Raw genomic sequence first — 19,830 nt, forward strand, 5'->3', positions numbered from 1 at the left:
GTCTTGAAGGTTTTGCTTAGCAGAGGTTGCTGAGACAATTTCATGGCATGTGGGTTTGAATCAATTCTGCCTGAAATCTGTTCAGTATTTCAACGTTTGGGCTTCAGATTGCAGACGACTCGAGCTACCGTTCTGCTGAAAACAACCTGACAAGGTGCAGGAAAGGAAAACTCGCTGACTGTCAAACAGATTTAAAAAGCAACAATGTAGATGTTGCATAGCCTTTTTTTACACTGTGAGTTGACTAATCCTGGCTACATGTGCTTTGTGAATTAGGAAAAAGGTCATTGATCAGGCTCCCCACTGTATTTTACTGAGGTTGCTGTGGGAGAACTGGACCGGCATGGTCATTATACACTCAGGGAGGAGTGTCCATATAAGGACACCTCCCTTCTGTGTGGGATCTCACAGACTGGACATTATGGCACAATGTCTGGGGGGCATTTGATTACAGGTGGAATAATGTACAGTTTGTGGTAAATGTTACAGTTTTATTAGTGTCTTGTGGAAGTCTCTGTGTTGCTTTGTGGTAGCAAACACACCTATGTTTAAAGGTGTCAAGAAAGCAAGGCTATGGAAGAACGATGATGATCCGGAGGCTTTGTAGTCTTGCTGCTAAGGTGCCAGGTGTTGTGTACAAACATTTAAAGCAGCAGTATGCAGGATTGCTAGAGTTTCTCACCAGTTGAACACAGACAGAGAATCCAGATGATTCTCTCCATTTACTGTCCAACTCTTTTTCAGAGTATATTCTTTTTTTGGGGGTTTCTAAGTTGTTGCCATTGCTGGAATAGCAATCACTCAATCAAAGGGAGATGTTTCCAGAGTCGGAATAGCCAATATAATTGAACGGAATCAAGTGGCAAGTGGTTGTGACTGTCAGGAAACAAAGGTTGGGACACAAGTGCGGACCCAGGGGTGTCTCAAAGTCATCGCAGAGGGATAACCACAAAATTGCAATAGCGATAGAAATGAAACACTAAAATGATTAACTAAACCACATGACTCCAGAATTGTCCAGGAGACTGAGAAAACATGAAACAAAAGGCAAAGTCTGCCTGGGAGACCTTTGATAACCCAAAAAGCTGAAGTCACAACAAACTCTCCAGCACCACAAGTTACACACTGGGAAACAGACAATTCACATCAAACACACACAAAGGTCTGAGTTGGTGTTTATAGATACACTGACAACCTAAGAAGCCACAGGGAGAACCTCTCACTACCTCTGAAGGTGAGGCAATGAGTCAGCACAGAGCACTGGAGACTCAGGGTATATGAAGACTGCTCACACCTGGGCTTGATCAACGCCGATCAGTGCCACACACACCTGACTGCAGTGAGTTGATTCTGAGAGTCAACCACACTGGTGTCCACTCATATGGGTCATACTTTATTGTCTATTTTCTCTCTAAATGGGAACATCATATACAACACTGGCATCATGTGCAAGTTAAGTTGATCTGAAACTAGTGATTGAGGTCATTGACTTCTCAGGAAATGGTTTAGTGACGGTTAACTTTTGTAAATTAAGTAAGAAGTTGACTTCTTTGGCTTGCAACCAGCAGTCTCCCCCAGCTGGTATTCAATATATTTTTAACTTTTGCATTGGTGTTCATCTAATGTTTATATACTGTCTATGGTGAGAAGTAGCAAAGGCTGTGAGGAAGAACGCATACAAGTTGCTTAATGTACATTATATGGAAAGTTTAAGAAGTTTTTATGGAATTATTGATCCATAACGCCAAAAATTCACTTTATAGGTTTCGTAGCAGCACAAGAGTAGATGATTAATTGTTTTATATTGTATGTTGTCACAGTGCTTATGTTTTCTTTTAACAACAAGCCCTTATATATAGCCCATATAAGGTTATTCGGCTTGACCTCATAGGAAAACCCTTTTTGGCTCCAGGCAGAACCTTTTTATAAAGGTTCCACCTAGAACCCTTTTGGAGGGTTCCACCACGAACCCTTTTAAAACCCTTTATTCCGGGAAAGGGTTTTTCAGAAGCCAATAGTTCCAGGTAGAACCTCAGCCCTAGTAGAAGGACACTTTTGGAACCCTTATTTCTAAGAGTGTAGGACCCAACATAAGATCTTAACTGCATAGTGAAGAATAAAGCCTATATAAAAAAAACAGCACAGGGAAAACTCATAGGATGTGAGACACTTTTGTTCAGAATGTGACGAAAAGATGATAAACGGCATGTGATAGTAAATGTTTTCACACCAGCTGCGAAGGACAGAAAATGGTCCATATACAGTCGGGTCTTGAGAATGACGTAAAACAGGCCATAACTTAGTCACGCCACACAAAATTCCAGTTCCGCGATGGTATGCGACAAAAAGCAGGAGGCTACGGAATTACGTGGCCATACAGCGAGCCACATACCTTGAGGAGATGATGTTTGATATATCCGCCTCATTGTTGTCTGGGCTCTTGACAATTTCCACACCTTTTGTCTTCCTTTCTCGTGTCCATGTGTCATTTATTCCTGTGTGTGGCGAGTTCCGGTTGCAGGAAATGCAGCGAGGCTGCAAGTCTCAGGACGTGGACAGGAAGTTTAGACACTTACATAACAGCCTTATTGAAGGGATCGGAATTTGACATGTCGCATACCTGTCTCTGGCATCGGGGGCTCCCACTTGAACCCCACGTCCACAACCCGTGCCCCCCCCCCCGTACACATGTATCATGTTAGCCCCGTGTCAGTGAGGGCACTCGTTGGCCTCCAGTGACGTTGCTGCCTGACTACTACAGTATGTTTGTCTTGTAAGGACCCTTGACTTGAACGCTCAGATCACTGGTATGTAAACAGATTTGCCTATGGATAAATATTTAGAGTCTCCACACGAGCACATTTTAACCCTTCTGAATCAGATTCAACAGGTAGTGTTCACTTTAAATGCACTCATCCTTGAAGGGTACAGGTTTAAAACGGGCTCACTTGGACCAGTTAGTGGAAACAAACCAAGTGCTGTGTGGAGGAGATTGAAAAATGATAAGGATAGGTCATTAAAGACCTTCCTGCGAAAAAGGAGAAACCCCAGTGTATTTAGGGTTTTTTTTTTGTCCAACGGTAGCTGCAGCAGCAGCCTCTCCGACCCTGCACGGCTGTATTTATAGAGCGCTGGGGATGAGTCATTTGGCCGAGTGCCCACCGTGCTTGATTTACGATACCACAGATCACCCTCCCTGCTCCACTGGCTCCCACCCCTCACTCTACTTCCCTCAGAGACAAGCAGAAACAAACCATCTTGCCTTCCGTGCGTGTCTCTGAGACAAGCGCGCTTCCTCTGCTCTTTCAGCTCCATTGACAAAACGTACGTGTGAGACGATATATGCCTATAGCGAGAGGCACTAGACGGACTACCCTCGGCCTGACCTTGCCCCCATGTGCTGCTGATTGGCGTGTCACATTGACCTGCCTTTGACTTGGCAGAAAAAAGAAAAATGAAGTTTTGAGCCAGAGAGTTACTGTATGAGGTAGAAGAGAAACAAAGGAAGAAAGGGTGTGTGTGTGGGGGAGAGAGTTGGAATTACAGTAGTAGGTGCAGAGGTGTGTGTGTGTGTGCTGGAGGGGGAAGGAGAGAAACCAATCTGTGGTACGGATTGAAGAACAGATGAAGAAGTGGCACACAGGGGTGACGGCGGTCAGCAGCGACAGCGTGGCTTTTGCTCCCTCGCCCTTCAGGAGAGAAGGGGGTCTGTCTGCTTTCACACCCCCATGGATCTTCACTCCAACTCAGGTCTGTGTCTTTCCATGAAGGTGACGGATACTAACACATTTGCATGTGGATGAAAGGGGGCTGGTCTTCTTCCAAAGCCCCCCACCCACGGATCTTAACTCAGGTCTGTGTCTTTTGGTGATGGATTTAACACATCAGACAGTGATGGTCGTGACAGAGTCACTTTTTACTTGTTTTAAACTAAAAGGAAGAAATTGTTGAATTGATGACGTAACAGTCTGTTCTGTTCTAGTGTCTCCTCCATGTGCTGTCCATACATTATGTCAGCAGATGATTGTTTTACAAGAAACCGTTCATAGCTTATGCTTATTGCAGCTGTAATTTCACATGAGCACTTTATGATGGTTGCATTCCGAAATTTCCCGTGAGACATGAGCTTCCTCAGTTTTTGTTCACTATGAAACATCCACAAACATGTGTGAGTCATTCTTAGTAATTTTGTCATTTTAGTCAGTAATTCATGCTGGTTTTGAGAGAATGGACACTTTAACTCCACTGCTCTTGGGACTACAATGCCAGTTTGACATTTTGGTCAATCTTCACGTTTGGTCCAGAATGAAATATCTCAACAACTCTCCAAACTATTGTCACGAAAGTCTTTGTCGATTCTGATTTTTGTGATTTGAAAAAGACAGACTCTGCAACAGTCAACGAACTGGTTGTATTTCTCAAATTCCCATCAGGATGATTTGTAATAACTTGGGTGTCGCTATAATGAAATTGCTGCAAAGTTTACTGAAATAAGTATCTCCAATTAATATACAATTGTATTAAATATTTATATTATAGTAGCACCAAATACCTGTCTGGAATTTTTAAACCTTCCTAACTCCATGCTAATAACGTGGTCACAATTAAAAATATCAGGAAAAATATGCTTTTAAACCATATCTGTAATATCAATTCCAGTGTAGCTATACTACATTATGTACAGCTTTCCAGTGGAATAAAAGTCATGCTCGGTCAAAGTGTAGTCACATAGCTGGATCAGATTTCACTTTGCTTGGATGCCTGAGGCAGATAACAGCACAGACTCTTGAATTCTTCACTCCCATCCTGCCTATGTATACTGTACTGTACTGTAACACCCTGTAAGGGATTTTCTCATACAAAAATGTAAAAGGGCAGAGAAATGGAACATTATCAAGAATGTTAAAGCACCTGTTGAAGTGCATGGAGCCGTAGAGTATGTCCTAATGTCAGTTAAAGGTTCTTGTTCATCCAGGTCATTGTCATCTTCAGTACACTCTTAGAAATAAGGGTTCCAAAAGGGTCCTTAACCCCTACAAGGGCTGAGGTTCTACCTGGAACTATTTGCTTCTGAAAAACCCTTTCTCGAAGAAAGGGTTTCTCAAGGGTTCTTGGTAACACTAATGGTTCCAGTATTCAAAGAACCCTTTAAAACCCCTTTGCTGAATATATAATATAATATATCTCGTCTTACTAACCTTGATAGCTGGTCAGGTAAAAGCTGACAAACCCTAACCCAGTAAGTGGATACAACTAACACATGAGCCTTATCTGAACCGTTGACCCTCTTGCTGTGAGGCAACAATAGCCACCGCATCAGTGGGTGACCTCTGACATTGAAATGTTCATCAAAGTTAAGAATGTGCCCTTTTTTTTTTAGGGTTTTAGGACTCTTATCTGCACAAAGCAATCCATCTGAAGGGGTCGTCTTTAAACAATGCCATTGAGAAAATTATAAATTGATAAAGTCTTACGTTTGATCGATGACGACTTATTTTAATTCATACACTACACTCTTAGAAATAAGGACTCCAAAAGGGTTCTTCTACAAGGCCTGAGGTTCTAACTGGAACCATTTGCTTCTGAAAAACCCCTTCCTGAATAAAGGGTTTTATAAAGGTTCTTTGTGGAACCCTCCAAAAGGGTTCCAGGTGGAACTTTTATAAAAAAGGTTCTACCTGTATGGAATACCTACTAAAAACACTGACTTCAAAAACACTATGCATGTGCGGAAACTCTGCAGCAGTGACTGCAGACATGAGAGCTTCACAAGTTTGCGAAATTGATCGAAACAACATCAGCAAAAGTTCAACGCTTGCACACTCGCACACTCACAATGAGCCAAACTCGTCGTCAGCATTTCTCTCAGGTCTCCTCCACTCAGATCATCACCGATCTTTTGCTTTGATCCAGCTTCACTGCAACTCCCCCCCCTCTGCACTGCAGCCCTCTCACAGTTCCTTTGACTTAGATTTGTCAGAGAAAACAACGAGGATGTGGAGAGGCAAAGCAGACCGGACCGCTGCGATAGAAGCAGAAATTAAAAACTCTCTAATCCAGCTCAGGCTGTTGTCTCATCAAATAACTATGCAGTGAGGTTTAATTTAACACAGACATATTTGCAGAATTGTATACTTAAAATAAGTTTCCAAGTTCTAAGTTTTTCATGACTTTTCTGTATGTTGTGAGAGCACAAAAAATGTTTTTTTCATTTTCTACCTCATCAGTCACTAAATGGAAATATGTGGTGGGGAAAGCTTTTGCGTGGTGGTGATTGATGAGATTAGTTAGATTTATCTCTACTTTCTATCACAATAATGTTCACCTCTGACAGGCCCTTCAATCTCCTGAAGCCATCTAGAAAATTAAAAAAAAACAAGTGATTAATGATTTGATGACACATTTTATAATGAAATGACTTCACATTTTATCTTCCCAACACCTTTTTATTACTTCACATTTTTGTTCCCTCAGATCTATACCAACAGTATATCCAGAATTTAATCAAATCCATACTTAGGCTGCCTCTGTTTCACTTTGCTGACTCTGTCCTCTGTTCTCACTGGAACAAACAGAGTCTCCATTAGTCACAATAAAGGTAAAGTCAGGTTTCTAAAACCCTACCAGAAAGGTTCAAAGGGCTTACCTTAAGGCCGGGCTGACACAACCTACCAATTTTGGCTGTGGGGAGTGCAGGTGTGCATCTGCCCTGAAACCCTCATCAGTGCTGAAAGGTGATATTAGAAGGTATTAGTGAGTGGAGCAACAGGCATTTTGTCAAGTCTTTGTTTCATTCTCTGGTGTGGATTAAGGGAGGTTCAGCCCTGCTAGGATCTTGCTTGCATATATTCCTTGGAATATACAGTAACTCTTAACGTTTCCTCTTATACAAGCAAGTTATTGCAATATGTGAGTAAATAAAGAGACCTTTTATCCTGCAAAACATTGTCAACATTTAAATTAACAAACGTCCATTTTGTTCAATTGTCAAGGGAGTTCACTTTTAGTTTTTCAAGAATAGCGGTGTTGAGATCTTTTAGCTGTACACAAGAAGTGATTGAGATTGATGGGGGCAACAGTAACACCCCACACTCTTAGAAATAAGGGTTCCAAAAGGGTCCTTCTACCAGGGCTGAGGTTCTACCTGGCACCATTTGCTTCTGAAAAACCCTTTCCCAAAGAAATGGTTTTTCAAGGGTTCATGGTAACAATAATGGTTCCAGTAAGAACCATTTTGATCCAGAGAACCCTTTAAAACCACTTTCCTGAATAAAGGGTTTTAAAAGGGTTCTTGTTGGAACCCTCCAAAAGGGTTCCAGGTGGAACCTTTATAAAAAGGCTCTACCTGGAGCCAAAAAGGGTTCTCCTATGAGTACAAGCCGAAGAACCTACTACTACTCATCTAATACATGGTCATTCAGCACTTTAATGGAATACACACGTGTAGTCTGTCTGGGGTGTAGCATTGAAAATATTCTTTGAATGTTGGCTAAACATCATGGGAAACCTTGGCTTGCACATACTGCACGAGTGCATGGAACGCACTCCAGCCACAGCGTCATGGTTGTGAGATTACCGTACACTTGTCAAATTGGCGATCTGTCATCGGGAGATTACGCTTATGCAGAACCGTACGTTAGCCTTCGACACAATGAGCGCTCACACGCAGCAGAGATAACAGTACAAACACTCATCCTTTTCAAGACAAACTGCAGACAGACTTTATAACCGGTTGTTAAATATGAATTATTGGCTGACAATGTGGTGATTATGCCCACAGCTAAAAGTGCATTAAAAATAAGTGTCAGGTTGACTTAAGAGATCTCAGCTGAAGAGGTGTGACTCTCACAGCTCAAGTAACAGCTGCCATCCCTCACCAAAACTCAACGCTCCTAACACTTTAATGGGATATTAATCCTCCAGTCAATACGCACCGATGCAGTCCTCTCATCGTGTTGCAAGTCACCGCAGAAAAACCATAATGTGTGTGTGGTTTCCTGTTGTTTCCATTAATATCATTTATGATTTTTATTAACAATTGAATTGGGTGTCAGTCTTTGTATGTGTTTGCACCTGTTCATACATTTCCAAAGCAAAAATTGTTTATCGAAGACTAATTTCCTGGCCTTAATGCAGCCACTGTTTCCATTTTAGTCAAGTCACTTAAACTGAAGACATGGTATATCAGGAATAGCAGCACAGTGTTTACAAGTAAAAGTACAACATGTGTATTAGCCTTTATCACGTCAGCACATTTTCCAGAACACACATGGGACCCCAGTCTGAGTCGTGTTCCCTTTTCCTAAAGTTGAAATCGATTCCACTTACATAATGGTATATTTACAGCAGCCTTGGCAGCACACGGAGACATCGCTCTTTATTTAGTTGGCTTGAAATCAGAATGGAGACGCTTGGCTCTTTGACAGCTCCTCTGCAACCATGCCTGAACGGATTGACCCAACGCTACCCCCTGACTGTCCTGATGACAACTGTGCTCAGTCATACTTGACCAGTGTAGATCGCTCTCTTCTCGTCCTGTGTCAGATCAGGGTTGGCGAAAGTTCATTTTATATTGTGTATGTATCTGCTTGATCTTACCAGCAACTGTTTCATTCGCTCACCTGAATTCGATGCTAAGTAGATGTTCGAGCAAATGCTTTTATGTCAGTTTACGGTTCCTTCTTTGTACACTCTTAGAAATAAAAGTGCTAAGTAGAACCATATAAGGTTCTTCAGCTTGTCCTCATAGGAGAACCCTTTTTGGCTCCAGGTAGAAACTTTTTTATAAAGGTTCCACCTGGAACCCTTTTGGAGGGTTCCACCAAGAACCCTTTTAAAACCCTGTATTCAGGAAAGGGGTTTTAAAGGGTTCTCTGAATCAAAATGGTTCTTACTGGAATGATTAGTGTTACCAAGAACCCTAGCCTCATGACCTCAGGATGGGGTGATGGTATACACTCTTAGAAATAAGGGTTCCAAAATTGTCCTTCTACAAGGGCTGAGGTTCTACCTGGAACCATTTGCTTCTGAAAAACCCTTTCCCGAAGAAAGTGTTTTTCAGAAGCAAATGGTTCCAGGTAGAACCTCAGCCCTTGTAGAAGGACAATTTTGGAACCCTTATTTCTAAGAGTGTAGGCTAATGATAATCTCTCTTGCAGTGACAGATTTGTTTTTGTCTCGGAGATGTAGGACGTTGCTGTCAGCGCCATCCTCCTCCTCTTCCAGTGCTCAAGTTCATCACAGTTGACAGGTTCTTGTTAACCTGTACACAACTTTGTCACTGAGCTGTGCTGCACACAAACACACAGAGATACAACCGCAGCAAGCAGACATGTGTCTGTCTGCCTGTCAATCATTGTGAGAAACAGAAACGGAGCAAACTCTTGGATTTTCTTATCTTGGGGCCAAAAAAGTACAGACCCAAATGGTAAAAGTAGCAACAGTATCGTTTACTCGGACCAACACCATGTCAGAGCAGTAGAATAAATATGTACTAGCTAAATCCCTTTAATCTTTTTCTAGACTTGTAGCATCAACTTAAAGATTTATGACCACCACCTCACCACACTTACTTCCAGCTACCTTGTAGCTCTAGACCCCGAATAGTTAAGGTATCATGTTTGCCAAAGAGGGGTTGATGTGGCCATTATTCCCCATTTTTTGGTGCCATGATTACCTTCGCCCCCTATGGGCACCTGCAGACGCACAATAGAGCCAAGCAACCCTTGTCCCCTTTGACCCCCCCCCCCCCCCCCTCTTATTCACTTTGTTGCTCACGCAGCATCAGATGGTAATGGATAGCCACAGGAACTCTGTGGAGTCTGTGTTCTCTACCAGACAATGTCTTTGGGGAGTTTAGGTGGAGACTAATGTTGTGTTGTCTGCCTTCAGATCATGTCTATTGACAGGAAAGAAACCACCATGACACCAGGAAGAGAATGAGCCAGTGCTTTACTGGGGGGGGGGGGGGTGAGGTGAAACAGGACTCCCATTATAGATAACATGGAGATACTGAAGCTGCAGAGAGAGAGGAGCTGTACGCCAGGTGTTTGTGCAGCATGACAAATGTACACATAATGAGAGACTAGGCTGTTAGGGCAGGAAAGTGGAACATATAGAATAATTCAGTAAGTTTGCATGCACAGTTAAATAAGACTGTGTAGAGCACTCGTACCATTCAAAGGTTTGGGGTCACCTTTTTCATTAAAAGTCACACTTTTATTCATCAAAAGAGTTGCAAAATGAATAGAAAATATAGTCAAGACATTGACAGGATTGGAAAAAATACTGATTTATATTCCAAATAATAATTTTGCCCTTCAAACTTTCATCAAAGAACCATCAAAACTGTTTTCAGCTGTGCTAACAAGGGTTTTCAAGGGTTTTCTAATCATCCACTAGCCTTCTAACATGATTAGTAAACACAATGTACCGCTAGAACACTGGAGAGATGGTTGCTGGAAATCTGGCCTCTATACACCGATGTACATATTCCATTAAAAACCAGACGTTTGCAGCTAGAATAGTCATTTACCGCATTAACAATGTATAGAGTGTATTTATGATTCATTTAATCTTATATTCATTGGAAAAAAAGTTCTCAGTGACCCCAAACTTTTGAATGGTAGTGTATACTGTAGTAGTTCGACTCCCGACCACATTATCAGGGTTTGTATGGTCGCACTAAAATCACACTTTATGTGTGTTCTGTATGCAAAATGAAGACCAGGATGCAATTTCAGCATTTTTCTCTGTCTGTATTGTTAACAGAAAAAAGAAAAAAAAACGGTAATTCATGGGCTCTGCGTGCAGCACCATCTATCTCCAGCCATCTTGAGTCAATCCTGGCTGGAACAAGCATGCGGGGGCTGCCATACAAAAGCATGTACACAATTACAGAGTCACAGCCCTCTGCAGGTACACACACACATAACAAAATACAGGCAGGAGACTTCACAGCAGAACAATAGATTAGTAATGACAACAACAACAGGAAAAAACAAGAAGTGACAGAAAATACATGGATAGACGATGACATGACATGAACTTAATAACACAAAACTAAACACTAAGAAATCAAAGTAAGTATTGTACCTAAAAAGGTACAAATGCTTTGTCGCTACAGTTGTACCCTATCAGGTTACAAGCACTGTACCTTTAAAATTTGTACCTGCTTGTTTGTACCTCTAAAGAAACATTTCTGCACCCCTAGTGACAAAAATGTACCTGTACACACTGAGAAAGGTACAGTCCTTGTACCCTGGAGCGACAGCGAAAGGTACAGTCTCGTACTTTGATTTCTTAGTGTGTATGTGACCATTTTACTGCACGTTACTGTAAGTCCTGAGTGACTTCACATCTGAAAAGCTCACATTTCATGACATCATTCTGCTCTTAACACTTTTGTGGTCGCAGATGTTAAAACAGCACTGCAGTGTGAATGGCCGATGCCATGTTTGCTTATGGGGTCGTGCCCTGTGTCAAAGAAGTGGCCCTTTCAAAAAAACCAAGCCTTAATAGAGATCTGCCCATTGTTCCCACAACAGTGCTTAAGGGAAATATGTGTGTGTGTGTGTGTGTGCACTCCCCAACCCCCTCTTCAAACCTCACCTCTCTCTCTCCCCTCCTTTGCTTTCTCTTTCACACCCTCTCAGCTGTGCTCACTCACTCCAAAAACTGGCAAGGCAGCTCCTACAGTCAGGAACTCCTGTCCTCAAGTTAACCTATAAGCAGCCAAAAACTTTTGCAGCCTCTTTTCCGGGTTTGCCTGAGACGGGGGGGAGCGTGGAGGAGGCATGGAGGTGGTTCATCATAGTTTACCTCAGTATGGACTCTCTAATTTATCATCATCACATCAAGGTAATATACGACTCCTGCTATGAGCCTGAGGTTTAGCTCGATATGTAATGAAATACATAATGCATGATGTATTTCTGCACACGTACACAGATGTCGCCGCGATACAGATGTCTCTGTTGTAACAGCTGCACGTTTCAGGAGGAGGATTAGATCATCTGGAGGTTATATCGCTCATGAATCAAAGAGACTCGGCATGTGAGGGGGGGGAGGCATCATTTGTAAAGGTGATGAATTAAATCTGGGTATTTCTTTTTTTTTATTAAATCGCCATCAGGTTTTCTTATGAACTTTTTGCACTGTTGTGTTGCTCGGTGAGCAACTTCCTCTTCCGTTGGAGGTATTTATGATGTGTGGGCTTCTGAGAAGACTATCATTAGACACAATATTGGATCTCAACTTGCCCCTGCCTGCATGCAAACAAGAAGACTCATGTAGACAAGAGAGAGAACTGACACTGATGAAGTCACTGAACCTCCCATTGTATACACACACAGATGCAAAGGCTGGAATACATATTTTTATTTAGTTATTTAAAGCTAAACATTGTAGTTACAGTGTCTGCATTGTTTGCCAGCAGCAGCAGCTGTTTCCTCCACTCACAAGACTCACAGCCAAAGTCTGTGAGAACCAAACTTTTCCACAAGTCTGACACAAATTTATTCCACACACTATTTTGCCACATTGCAGACGGCTTTAAAAGGTATAGCAAGACAGAAGATTTTCAGCAGTGTCCCGCTCTGTATTGCTCTTAGATTCTTTCGCAACAGGGTATTCTTTGTGGAACCACATTAAAGGCATAGTTTTAACACTTTGCAAAATGTGTTTGTTTGCTTTTCAGCTGAAAAATAGACGAGAATTCTGTTTTTATATCCCGTGAAAGCAATGAGAGGCAGGATGGAGGCTGGAAAAATGGGTACCAAAGGCTTCTGGGCTAAGCTAACTAATTAACATTCTAAATGTTTTAGCGTTTCTTATATACACCCTTAGAAATAAAAGTGCTAAGTGGAACCATATAAGGTTCTTTGGCTTGTCCTCATAGGAGAACCCATTTTGGCTCCAGGTAGAACCACCTGGAACCCTTTTGGAGGGTTCCACCAACAACCCTTTTAAAACCCTTTATTCAGGAAAGGGGTTTTAAAGGGTTCTCTGGATCAAAATGGTTCTTACTGGAACCATTAGTGTTACCAAGAACCCTTGAAAAACTCTTTCTTTGGGAAAAGGGTTTTTCAGAAGCAAATGGTTCCAGACCTTGTAGAAGGACCCTTTTGGAACCCTTACTTAGAGTGTACTGTATGTTGTAGTTAAAAGAAAAGGATAGGATATACTCTACTTGTCTTGGACTTGTATCCACAGTAATAATACTCCTTAATACCTAACTACTTCTTAATAAATGCTCAATGTCACAATTTGACTCCCGGCAGCAAATAAAACTAACTTTGTTGTCTTTCCAAGAGAAGAAATCCCCGCTCTTTGCCTACATTTGTGGTCTTTTTGCAACTACTAGCGACTACAAACTAATGGATGGTCATTATAACAGACAGATGCAGACAAAAAAACAGACTCAGTATTAGTGAGGATGCATTTTAAGATAACTGTCCTCATGTTGTAGCATATATTGTATTTAACAGACACTGTAGAGTACTACAGTACAAAATGTCTGCACTTAATTAACTCATATTACTCAGTATCTCACTCGCATTGGATGAACTCCATCTTGTTTTACAGCATTGACATACAGAGGTCACAGTGAAATGTATTGGGGCTCCAGGTATTTGAACAATTACAGCACAGTGGGAGCCTTTGTTGTCTCCCACCTGTTTTAAGCCATTAGTTTAAAGACCAGTCTGCAGCTGAGTTTGGCCACTTATTAAAAGCAGTGGCCACAACTGGAGTGAACAGACGGTAATTATGACACACAAAGGCGAACCATATACGCTGTACTGCAAATTGGGAGAGCACCTACTGAGAGGTGATCACTTTTAGGTCAGTTTTGTGTAAAAATGTCCTGCATATTATTGCCAATTTACTGTACTTGTGCTATAATCATGTTTCTGGGGGTCTGTGTTAATCACCTGTTTAAACATGCAGTATTCCTGTAACACAATGCAGCTGGAGTGCAATATTTATTTCCCCTTAAACCCCGTTTCCACTGGTTAAAAAAAAAACAATTAAACCCAGGTTTACATTGATTTTTGACCATTTAATTGGCAGTCAGCTTTGGTTCAGGTGTGCATTTATGAAAACACAGTTTGTCTCAGAGGAACAAAGATGTAAAACCACAGTGTCACTGAGCTGTGCCACAGGGCAACAGAACAATTACTGGCAAGAATGGTGTTAATCACCTTTTTCAGCGTGTTAATCCAGGTGAGAAAGAGGCTTAAGAGACAGAAGGGTGACTAAACTAAGTAGTCAGTTTAATAAATGTTCTACTGCAGATACTATTGTCTGTGAATCCGCGATATATTAGACAGAATCCCTTTTGAAATGTAACAGTGAATAAGGAATCCTGACTTCTTTACTACAAGCTGTCCTCTGAAGTAGCAGACTGCATGTGTCTGTAGCGCTGACAATTGTTCACCGCTGAGTTTCTAAAACTTTGGAACGGTGTGCTGAAGCATGGTGAATCAGGGGAATTGCAGCAGCAGCAGCAGCTGCCACGGTTGTCTCTTCACGTTGAGTCATGCTATGAGTGAAGACCCCCGTCTGTCTGTATCATCGGAACTCCCGCGAGGATTGGTCTCATTTAAGGGGCCGGTGATTGAGGGCTTCCTTTGAGGAGCAGTGCCAGTCACACACATAAGTTGCGTGGTGGAGAATAATACCTGAAGGCTGCTTAACTGCAGCTTGTAAAGAATCTGTCAAAAAAAAAATAGAAATAGCCTCCAGTGGTTTTATCTAGTGGACAGACAGGGAGCATCGACCCACAGGTGACACGTTGACATTTGAGCTTAATGTCTGTAGCTTTTCTTCCTTCTTTGTAATTCCTTATTACTATGAAAGCTGCAATTAGGGGCCCGGAGAAGCAAATATTTATTTTTCACAGGAATGTGAAGGAGTCAGATAACTGATTAGCAGGTATGTGTGTGTATGTGTATGTGTGTGTGTTGTCAGAGGACAATCCAGAATCTGTCATTGAGTCAAACATCATTACAAACAGCATTAGCACTGATGCGCTAAAAGGTTATTACTGACTTATATTATGATGCAAATGGTATTAGTCATTTATCCCTCTAAAGCAGTGGCATTTCACAATCCTGATCCTCGGGACACACTGTCCTGCATGTTTTAGGTGTTCCCCTGCTCCAACACACCTGATTCAAATAGGTCATTACCAGGCTTTTGCATATGCTTGTTTTGCAGATGCAGCACCTGAATGCTGTCATGCCTCTAATTAATTAAATTAAGACATTAATACTGTTAAAATGTGGTGTGTAACATTAAAATATGAACAGATCATTGTCAAATGAGTTCACACAGCGCCGATTAAGACTCTCTCTGTGTTTCTCTGTGTAGAACAGGGGTGTTAAACATACAGCCTGTGGGCCAGAACTGGCCCATCCAAGGGTCCAATCCGGCCCACAGGATGTTTTGTGCCTTTTTAGATCCAATGTGATCTGTTAGTTGTTATGCAAGTGAATGCTATTGCTTAAAAAGAAACATTTATTCAGCAGTTTGCTGGGATAAACCCTTTTCATCCGTCCCATGTATAACATATATATAATTACACTTTTACATGACATTGTTTCGTACACAAAGGCAGAATTTTAACAGCAGCAGCAAAGATACCATAAAGTTACGCACACTTAGCTTTAAATGTCAGAGAAGGCTTCCAAAATACAGCCTGTTACTCAGTCATGGACAAATGAGCTCTCCGTGAAGAGAATGCCGTGAAGGTTTTGTCCAGAAATCTGTCCTTGAGCAAAGTGTGTTTGACATTTCACTTGTCTTTATAAATCAAGTGGTGAAGTGAGCCACTATTAAAGAAAGAAGGCAGGAAATGGAAAGTACGGTACAGTACTACGGTACGCTGTTGAATGCTCATTTCACAGATTGACAACCATTGTTTCTGGGAGGAAATGTAGCCTGTTCATGGAAACAGTAGATCTAGGATAATGGCTGATTGATTGAAAATGATGGCAAATAAGCTCACAGGGAATCACAATGAATTTGAATGACAATTGACACAACAATGCTAAATGCCAAATAGGCCATTGAGAACATGTGCACACGAGAATTTGTTTATTTGCATCCACACAGAACCGGTGAGTGTGATGAAGATGAATTAATGAATATAAATAAAAGTACAAAAGAAGGAATTCTTGCTAAACGTTAAAGAATATACTTGTGAAGCAGAGCCTAATAAGCTTAAATGGTAATTTTACATTCATTATTAGTTTGTGTTGTTTAAATATCTTTCATATACTGTATGTGTAGTTGAATATACTTTTTTTTCCCTGTACAGTTCATTTTAGTTTTGCAATAAGTTCAATAATTTCAGTGACGGACCAAAGTTACAGAGTGCAGCTTTAAATCGTCGTTTCATGTTATTACTTTCAGCTGTGTTGTTTCTCGTTAGTAATACTCATAACATGAGTGTAATAACCTAGTATTCACGTGTCATAATAAATGCTAATTATTGCTGATACGGAGCTAAGAAGCATTTTATATGAAATTACATTTTCCTTAATGAAAACATAGTAAATGTAGCCTGATAGAGAAAGTAAGTGATAAGACTTTGTTGTTTTAAGGGGGGCGGGCCCACAAAAAGCTTGGGCCGTCCCTGCACCGGCATTTATGGTCTATCTCTCTCTCTCTCTCTCTCTCTCTCTCTCTCTCTCTCTCTCTCTCAGTGGAAGTAGCAGAACATCGATAACCTCCTTCTCTCCGACTTTAATTCATTATTTCTTCAGCCCACATGACAACTCTGTTTCGCCGAGGTTGTCCGCGTTAGTAACCCACACCTGAAGCGTTGTGTTCGGTGTGTTTTTGGAGCGTTTTTCTTTTCTTTTTCACAGCGGCAGAAGAGTCACTCACATGAGAGAGTAGAAGAAGCTGCAGTCACCGGTCAGTGCCTCGTTTCGGTTGTTGTTTGTAGTTGTTGACCCGTAACGTACAACGGAACGTGTAACTCTCGGTATAATATGAAGAAAACGTGACGTTGTTTGTGTAAAGCTGTCTCTTTTGTTAGCTGTTTTACTTGTTGTGAGTGGGTAAATAGCGCACGCGCAGTCGAAATTATGCCGCATGGACACAAATGTTGTTTCACTGCTACTGTGTGTGTGTGTGTGTGTGTGTGTGTGTGTGTGTGTGTGCTGACATAAACACTGTCCTTGTCAGGACCACATTCGTCCTCATGGAGACCAAAACCTGGTCCTAATGTGGTTAGATTTATGTTATGATTGATTAGGGATAATGCTTTGGGTTGGCTGACCATATGAATGGAAATCAAGGCTCTCTCTCTTTCTCTCTGTGTGTGTGTGTGGGGGGGGGGGGGGGGGGGGGGCGTGTGCGTGTGCGTGTGTGTGATTGACAATTAATGGAGCTCTCAAGGCAAAGTCAGTTACGGGTAGTGACTAATCAATGCAATGGATCAGAGGTCAGAGGTTACTAACCCACTATTGAAGTGAAGGACTTCTGCACACAGATCAGCATGAATGAAGTGAAAACCTCACAGGAATCACAGGGTTCCTCCCGACACGATACATGGTCCACGATTCCGATAACGTCGCGATACAACGATTCTGTGATAATCAATATATTGCAAGACAATCATACAGCCAAACACATGATATCTGTCGAACTAAGTGCAGGATTTCTCTATTTAGTCACAACATAGAGAACATAGTGCATAAAGTCTAGTTGGGAAAGTGGATGGAGCATCTCTTAACCCTTTAAGGTACTACCATTTGGTCGATCACTATATAAAAGTCAAAGTCACTATATAAAAGTCACTATATCTCATTGAAAAATGCATCAAGCTGAACTCAGTAACACTTAATGTCACTTGTTCTGAATGTTGTACTTAATGAATTATGCAAACCAGGTTTATTATGAACAGACGTCTCAACCGTTCGGTAGAGGCCTGTATCTGTAATACTGTAGAGTCTAATTAAAAAAATAAAAAAATAAAAAAAATATTGATTGTCGTTATTGTTGTTATCATAAGTAAAATTAAATAAGTAAATTAAAAATAATAATAATTTGCTTTTTTCTTGGTGCGTACCTTAAAGGGTTAAAGTAGCTTTCTCCATTGTTATCCTGCTATAAACTCCCTCTTCTTAGGCCAGGTAACGTTCACCCAAGTTTTCCTCATTCATTTGATTAGAGGCACCATGAAGTAGCGGCGCAGCAGGATTGAAACATGCAGGGGCTGTTTACTTTAGAGCGCCTTAATGTATTAATTCAAATATCGATATTTGCCCTGGTGTTGCATAATGGTATTGCACAAGGAAGGACGGCGATATATCACCAAATCAATATATTGACCCACCCTTAGTATTTTGAAGCTACTGCCACACGATGGATGGATACATGGGTGTTGCTGTTCCACTGTTATTACATCAGTCAGATATTTTTTTTCCAGCAATGTGCAAACTGTGACTTTTTTAAAACTGGCAAATATCATTATCTTTGCACGGATCATGGTCTTAACCTTCAAGTTTTTCAACTAATCAAATGCAAGGTCTGCAAAATGCAATTTCACTGCAGCCAGGGTTAATTCTTCAAGTGTATTGCTTTTAACAGATAACCAAACAAAGCAAACCATTATATGATGTTATATTATATCATATTATACTAGAAGACATTCTCGTATTATGCAAAAGAAATACAAGTAGCAAATCATCTCTTTTGAGAAGTGCTATATTTGTAATTTTCCCTTGAAAATCCCTCCTGTTATGTCACTGCCTTAGTACGAGCGCACGTTTAGTGAAGCACTTTCAGAAGTGCTGAGAATGTACGATACATGTAAACAGTACATGTTGATATTAGCGCAGAGTAATACAGTAGTATCAGTGACCATCATCAGCCTGCGAGATAAACGCTAGGTTGCGTCATATTCAATTCAATGCTCACATCACAATGTCACAGTGTGCGGTGCGTGTTAGCTCTAAGAGAGTGTTCAGTGAAGCTGGTAATGGTGTTTCATGAGACGGCAATATTACGACCTTGAATCTTATTGTGACTTCTAATTTGAACTATTTTCTGAGTCCATTAGAGGTTAAAAAAAAAAAAGAAGAAGAATAATTGGCATTTTTATGTTCATTATTGTCTCTTTGTCATGGGAACTGAGAGCAGATAAACGCTAACATAGTGAGTGCTGCACTGGACAAACACTGGCATCTGCTGCCTGCTAATGAGATCTTGTCGGGACTAACAGAGTGCATCAATCTCTCTGTCAAAGTTTGGCAACCAGTGTAGATGTGAGTCCTGCTCTCTGATCAGTCGACACCAAACAAAAAACACACACACACTGCCCCTCACTTACTTATAATCACTTACAAAATAACTGCTTTGCTGTTTCGACTTTAAATGTATTGAAAATCCTTTAACTACACAGGGATGAACCTGAGCTTCTAACCCTGCCTGTCATTTCCCATTCTAGTCAATAAACAGTGTTTGTATGCAACGTGCAGCTCACATCCGTGTAACTGTACAATCAATGGATCAGGATCCCCGGTGGGTTGAGTCATGAATAATTCAGCTGTTGTGTGACACATGTCTGTTAATAGCTCATCCGTTCCTCCAGGTGCAGACATGTGAAATGGCGTGAGTCACTGCTTCGTTTGTTGGTTTTTCATCTTAATAAAGCTCAAGTGGAGCTGTGCAAAACAGTGCTGCAGTCACCGTGATCACTGCAACCACATTTGTTACATGAAACTGGTCTTTTTGTGGACTCAGTACACTCTTAGAAATAAGGGTTCCAAAATGGTCCTTCTACAAGGGCTGAGGTTCTACCCAAGGGTTCTTGGT

General features: G+C 41.2%; 1 protein-coding gene across 1 annotated transcript in view; it reads left to right on the forward strand.

The window, feature by feature from the left end:
* The window catches only part of arhgap24 (Rho GTPase activating protein 24), a gene marked incomplete at its 3' end in the record, with an annotated part of 72,891 nt that overhangs the window by 40,835 nt on the left and 12,226 nt on the right, over positions 1-19,830 (forward strand). The gene's annotated exons all lie outside the window — the stretch shown is intronic.

Source organism: Microchirus variegatus (assembly GCF_963457635.1).
Source record: "Microchirus variegatus genome assembly, chromosome: 1".
Lineage (NCBI taxonomy): Eukaryota > Metazoa > Chordata > Actinopteri > Pleuronectiformes > Soleidae > Microchirus > Microchirus variegatus.